At 37.9% G+C, this 6326-nt stretch overlaps 1 long non-coding RNA gene across 1 annotated transcript; it reads left to right on the forward strand.

Annotated features, from left to right (window-relative positions):
- The first annotated feature begins 401 nt into the window (after positions 1-401).
- LOC111523664 lies at positions 402-4222 on the forward strand. The gene is made up of 2 exons (XR_002725585.2): positions 402-484; positions 3983-4222. It is a non-coding gene; the product is annotated as an uncharacterized LOC111523664 (long non-coding RNA).
- Positions 4223-6326: the final 2104 nt, after the last annotated feature.

Genomic DNA, 6326 nt, shown 5'->3' on the forward strand with positions numbered 1-6326 from the left:
GTTTGATTTATAGTTTATTAATAGCAGTTTTTTGTTCTTTTACCCTTTTCTTTCCTGGAAGTGTGGGTTTTGTGTGCTTTTTCTGCAGGGAGTACAGGTTTGCTGTGGTTTGGGGATTTGGAAATACGGCACTGAAACAGCTGGACTGAGACCACTATTCTAATTTCACTTCAGGCCTTTCTCACATCAGTGGTCAGAATGATTTTTTAGTCACTGCAGTCAGGACTTGAATCCAACTATAGTCTCGGGGTGAAAAGTCAAGGGGTAATCCATTTAGCCATCCAATTCTCCAGGTAGAACTTTGATAACCATTACAATTACTTTATTTTCTCCTCCCTTATCCAAGAATTGCTATACTAAATGTTATATTTGAATCCCCACTCTGATTCATGTTTTTCTGGGATTTAAAATTATGGAAATTCTTCAGGTAGAAAATGGGCACATATGGTTATCACAGAAAAGCTGTTTTAAAGCCAGTATTAAGGTGAGCCGCTGAGATTTTTGCAGAGTTAAAACACTTGGCCTGTCCCTGCAGCTGGAAAAGCGCCATTCCCTCGGACAATGTTAAGTATGAGTTGGGTCAATTTTCAGTTCCTCAAAATTGGAACGAATCCTGCCCTGTTTTCTCTGTCCAAAATGGACAGGATCTGAAATAAGGAAAAATTAGGCCTTTCCATTTTATCTTAACTCATATTCACAACTAAAACTTTGTTATTTTTCCCTATAACATAAGTTTTTCCTTATGACATAAAGTGTTTATGTTGGGATAATTGGAGAACTCTGTTAAGCATCATGATAGCTTATTTATGTAAGAGTGGATTTGGTCATAATTCCATCCCTTAAGTGGTTTTAGTTTTTATGTGTTGCATTTCTTTGTAAAATTATTATGAAGGTTTTGGAAGAAATGATTAGTGAGGAAGGATCACATTTTAAGGTCTCTGTTTCTGATTCCTGTAAAGCCTGTTGTTTTTTCTTTAGATTGAAAACTGACTTTACATTGACTTAGGGATCTAAGACAAAGCGAATAGTGTGTTTTTGCCTCTTTCTGTGAAGATGTCTGCTTTATGTATCTTTGCATTGACTGTTAAGATTTAGAGACCCAGATGGGGTGCGGTGGCTCAAGCCTGTATTCCTAGCACTTTGGGAGGCCGAGGCGGGCGGATCACGAGGTCAGGAGATCCAGACCATCATGGCTAACACAGTGAAACCCCGTCTCTACTAAAAATACAAAACATAAGCCAGGCATGGTGGCGGGCGCCTGTAGTCCCAGCTACTCAGGAGGCTGAGCCAGGAGAATGGCGGGAACTCAGAAGGCGGAGTTTGCGGTGAGCCGAGATTGCACCACTGCACTCTAACCCGGGCGACAGAGCGATACTCTGTCTAAAAAAAAAAAAAAAGATTTAGAACGCAAATCAAATATCTGGATAATTAAATCCGTATTTAGAAGGCACACATAGATACTCAGTCAATGTTGTTTAAATGGTTGAGAAATGCAAGTGAATGAATGGTGTTTTAAGCTAAGGCACCTAGGCTAGAAGCGCTAATTTTATGAATTCTGCAAGGTATTGACTCTTAATTCCATCATGACTTGATATTGGCTGCCAAAATGATATATGTGCCTCATATCTTCTCACTAAACCACATAATTTTTGTTTTAAAAAGCCAGCACAATCAAGAGAGAGACAATTATATGAAAAGCATTTATTGATGAGAGGAGTAATATATAATAGAAGAGCTGGTTAAGTGCTTCTGAAATGAAAGCCTATTGTTTATGGAAAGATTCTCTTCTTCTTTTACTGATTTCAGTTATTTCCAAGTTGACAAATTGTGATCAATACTCTGTTATTGGTCTGATAATTAATGGATGATGGCCTGTCTCTATGAATGGTAAATGCTGGGTGCTAATTAACATTTGTTTTGATTACTTGGTATTTAGTTGTCAAAGACAGCTATTATAATGGCATAGGATGTTAGAAAAGAGCTTTTTATTATGGCTTTGATTGTTATCGGAAATGACTTTTTTTGTGTGAAGAGATGCCTGATTCCTATCACTGCTCACTGTAATGTAACTACGGTAGTCTGAGAACTCATCTAAAAAGCCTTAAGTATTGCTAATGAATTGTAACTGTGACCTCTTGGCTTCAAGAGAAAGAGGGAAAGGATCTGTAATCAAGGGTGAAGATGATGAGATTTCTGAATAGGAACTAAATGTGCTAGATGTAATTGACTGACATATCTCTGATTTAATCAAAATTCAAGGAATAGTATGAAGTTTTTAAAGTTTCAGAGATTGTATCATCTACTTTACATTTTTTTTTTTTTTTTACATCAGTCTGTTCTTTTCCATTCAAGGAGGAAGTTTCACTGGGATTTTAAGACAGGCAGTTATCTGTAAATCCAGAGTTACCATTGTAGACTTGATGTATTTTCTAGAAAAACCAGATAGTTGATGTGTTTTTCAAGCTTGAAACTTCCTTATCTGTTTTCATATGTTCAAGGAGTACTACAATTAAGTGGAAAGTGTGTCAGCTCTGGATTTAGACAGGTTTGGCTTCAAATCCTAGCTTCAAAACCTGCTCCTTAGCAGTGCAACCTTGAGCATCATTTTAAAAGCTCTTTTCTCATCTGTAAAATGTGACTAATATTATATGTCTAGGTGGGTAGCTGTGAGGATTAATGATATCATATGTATTAAGATCCTACCATAATACTTGGCACAGTTAAGAGACTGGAGCCAGCTTGGCTGTCTCCAAATCTAGGCTGTGCTGCCTACTAGCAGTGTGACATCAGGCAGGTTATGCAACATTTGTGTGTCTCTGTTTCCTCATCAGTGAAGCAAAGATAGTAGTAGTATCAATCTCGTTCAGTGTTGTTGCACAGACTAAATGAGTCGATAATGTAAGGTACAAAGAACGATGCCTGGCACATAGTATGTGTTATGTGTGAAGTGTTCCCTGTAATTATTAGTATAACAATAATAAGTTCTCAAGAAATGATAGCCATTTTACATCCTTTCTTTTCTTTAAAATACTATCTAAAGCTTTCTCCTTAGTTTGATATGTAATGTTTGAAATATCATAAATCGAGAAAAGTCTTGCTTTCCATAATGATAATTTGTACAATTATATATAACTTAAACAGATTATTTCAACAGCCTACATTCATTGAATAGCTACTAAGTGCAGTGTAACTCAGGAGAGTGAACATATGGACTTAGATGGGCATAGGGAAGCAAGAGATTACTATATTCATGTACCAACTATTTACGTAGACTTTCTTGAGAGCATATTCTGATGGGCTTGGGCATTGGGGATGATAGCTCACAAGGACGTTTCAGAGAGGCTGAAATTTTCGTATTTTGACCAAGGAAAACTTAAGTATATTATAAGCAAAAACGAATCTTTAAGCGTGTGTCTTAGCATTTAGTCTCAAAACTGTATTTCTCTTCTATGACTTAGTTTTCATTCTTCAAGGGGCCATGATATATCCCTTGAAGATGCAAATTTTAATCTGGGGCCAGTTCTTAAACTTTGATTTTATATTGCCAACAGATAAATACAAGATGTGTTTGGAGGTATTTATATTTATTCATATTAACTACAGAATGACCGGTCTTATTTGGGCTTTGACTTCTTTATGAATATAGTAGTGTTATTAAAAAACAAAGATAAATCAACATTTCAGTACAAATGAAAATGAGGAGATTGATTTATGATCGGGTTAACTTTGCAATGCATGTATATTATATACATGCATATTACGTATATTATATAATTATAGTTTATTATATGTTACATATGTGTTATACTACATATACATATATAGTAATGTATTTTTTTAATCAAGGTCTTTTAGACTTGACAGCATGTCCCTCCCGTCCTCGGGAAGGGTGAGTTTTCAGTTCCCCCTTCACTGTGCTTTTTCAGTATGATTTCACTGGGCAACACTTAATTAAACTTCATTTCCTCTTTTTACGCTCCAGGTATTATTATGCTGCTCCCTTCAAGAAGTAATTTGCGTGCTGTTTATTGGAGCTTTGAATTTAATCATCTCAATCCCACGCTATTGCAGGATGACTATACGAAGATGTATTGACATTTCTTTGGACACATTATTTTGCCCCCATTGTGTGTTGTTTTGCCAGAATACTGAAGGCAGTGTTTGTATGATGGCACATCCAAATAAAAAGCATGTCCTCCTTTTGGGACAGTGATCCATTTAAGTTATTTGTTTCAGTGCATGTCCTTAGAGCTGAAGTTTTAAAATAAGAGTAATCCTGGAAAAGATGTTTAAAGTACCACAAAGGATAGGCTTGGAAAGAAACAAAGATTGAGGGCTTTTTCTGCCCCTGGGCTGGAATAGAATGGAGTATTAAACATCCCAAGTCTCCCAGCCAGCCTCTCCCATGTTTTATATATATATATTACATACACACGCACACCTTTCAAATTTCAGTCTTACAGTGTATATAAATGTGTATAGTTATGTTTTCTGAACAAGCCAGGACATTGGTTATTTCCTCATCTAGTCTCCAGAAGAGAAAAAAGAAAAGCATACAGAAAGGAATGTATAAGTTAAGGAGGATAAAGAAAGAGCAGTTATGATATGATCAAAATAATAATAGCTAAGATCTTCTGAGATTTTATTATTGTAACCAGCTACAGTTCAGCTGCTAACCACTCAGAGACCGAAAACACGAGAAGCAAGGCATGATGAAAGGAAAGGAAGGCAACTTCATTGATCAAATGCTAGCAGATGGGAGATGGTCGGGCTTCTGCCTCAAAGAAACCTTCTCTGCCTTTTGGGATGAGTGAAGGGGTTTTAGCAGGAAAAGGTATGGGAAATATATGGTAGTGGTGCAGGAAGGCGCAGGTCTGCATGTCTAGTTCCAATGTTTATTTTGAGTAATTGCCTGTTGGGTTGGTGTCATCCTGACTTGGGCTGGATAGTGGTGGGCTAACTATTCATACTCCTCCTAAGTGGGAGGATTCTGCAGCTTGGTCTCTTTACCTGTTTCGTTTCAAAATTGGTCTCTGGAATTTCTAAGCAAGCACATAATTAGATAAGCAAGCACTGTGTGCAGAAGTTCCTGGTGTGAAAGGGAGAAATTAAGAGTTTCAAAGTATGTTTCAAGGTTGAAAGCAAGAAAGGAGAAAAATGTTTTCAAATGCATGTTGAGGCTGGAATACTTGGCTTCATTATGAGCTTGTTATTCTAAATACTTTATATAAATTAGTGATTGTAGTTTAGAATATTTTCATAGCAGAGGGTGGAGTAATTGACATAGGGGCCTGAAAAATGCATCCAGATGTTTATCTGCAAGTTTTACAAACTAAGAGTTCACAAGGCTCAAACAAGGTAATGCCTGGGATAAAAAACCATAAACTGAGCACACAGGCCTGTCCGGCCACCCCTGACTGTGGCTGACTGCCCACAGTTGGTACAACGTCCAAGTTTTAAAGAGAAGCCATTAATCTGGATATTTACATGTGAAGTCTCTTGATTTTGAATTTCTGGGAAATAATTCAAAACCTTTTCCTTGACAGACTACGAAAAGCACACCACACACCCCCGCCCACGAGCAGGCCTTATCCTGTGGGCCACCTGCCAGTTTAAGAGAGTTACAAAGTCAGCCTGGAGCCCGTGAGAAAACCCGGAGGGGCAAACTGAGATCCTCGGTGGTTTCATCAGTGGTTTCCTCGGGAGATCACCTGACCATGTAAAAGCTCTGCCTGTCTAGGATGGTGTTTAGGAAAAAGCATCACAGTCATCAAGGCAGGTTTGCCTTCAGACAGAGCAGGGCAGTGTTTCTAGTTCTGTTTTCCTTGAACCTAGTCAAACATGCACGAATCCAAAACTTGAGTGGCTCTGCGCTACTAAAGCCCTGGATCCTAGTTTTATTTTTTGCCAAAGAATATTTGAATAGAAACTGACTTAATAAACTATAAATAGTATCAATTTTTGGCCAAGCACAGTGGCTCACACCTGTAATCCTAGCACTTTGGGGGGCCCAGGCAGGAGGATCATTTGAGCCCAGGAGTTTGAGATCAGCCAGGTAACATAGTGAGACTTCATTTCTACCGAAAATAAAAATATAATTAGCCAGACATAGTGGCGCCTGTAGTCCCAGCTACTTGGGAAGCTGAGATGGGAAGATTGCCTAAGCCAGGAGTTCAAGGCTGCAATGATCAGAGATCTCACCACTGCACTCCAGCCTGGGTCACAGAGTGAGACCCTGTCTCAAAACAAAAACAAAAATAGTACCAATTTTTTAGATCAATGGGCAGAGATTTTTAGTACTGTCATTCTTTTTTCTAGAAAAAGAG

This window comes from Piliocolobus tephrosceles, chromosome 5 (assembly GCF_002776525.5).
Source record: "Piliocolobus tephrosceles isolate RC106 chromosome 5, ASM277652v3, whole genome shotgun sequence".
NCBI classification, from domain to species: Eukaryota; Metazoa; Chordata; class Mammalia; order Primates; family Cercopithecidae; genus Piliocolobus; species Piliocolobus tephrosceles.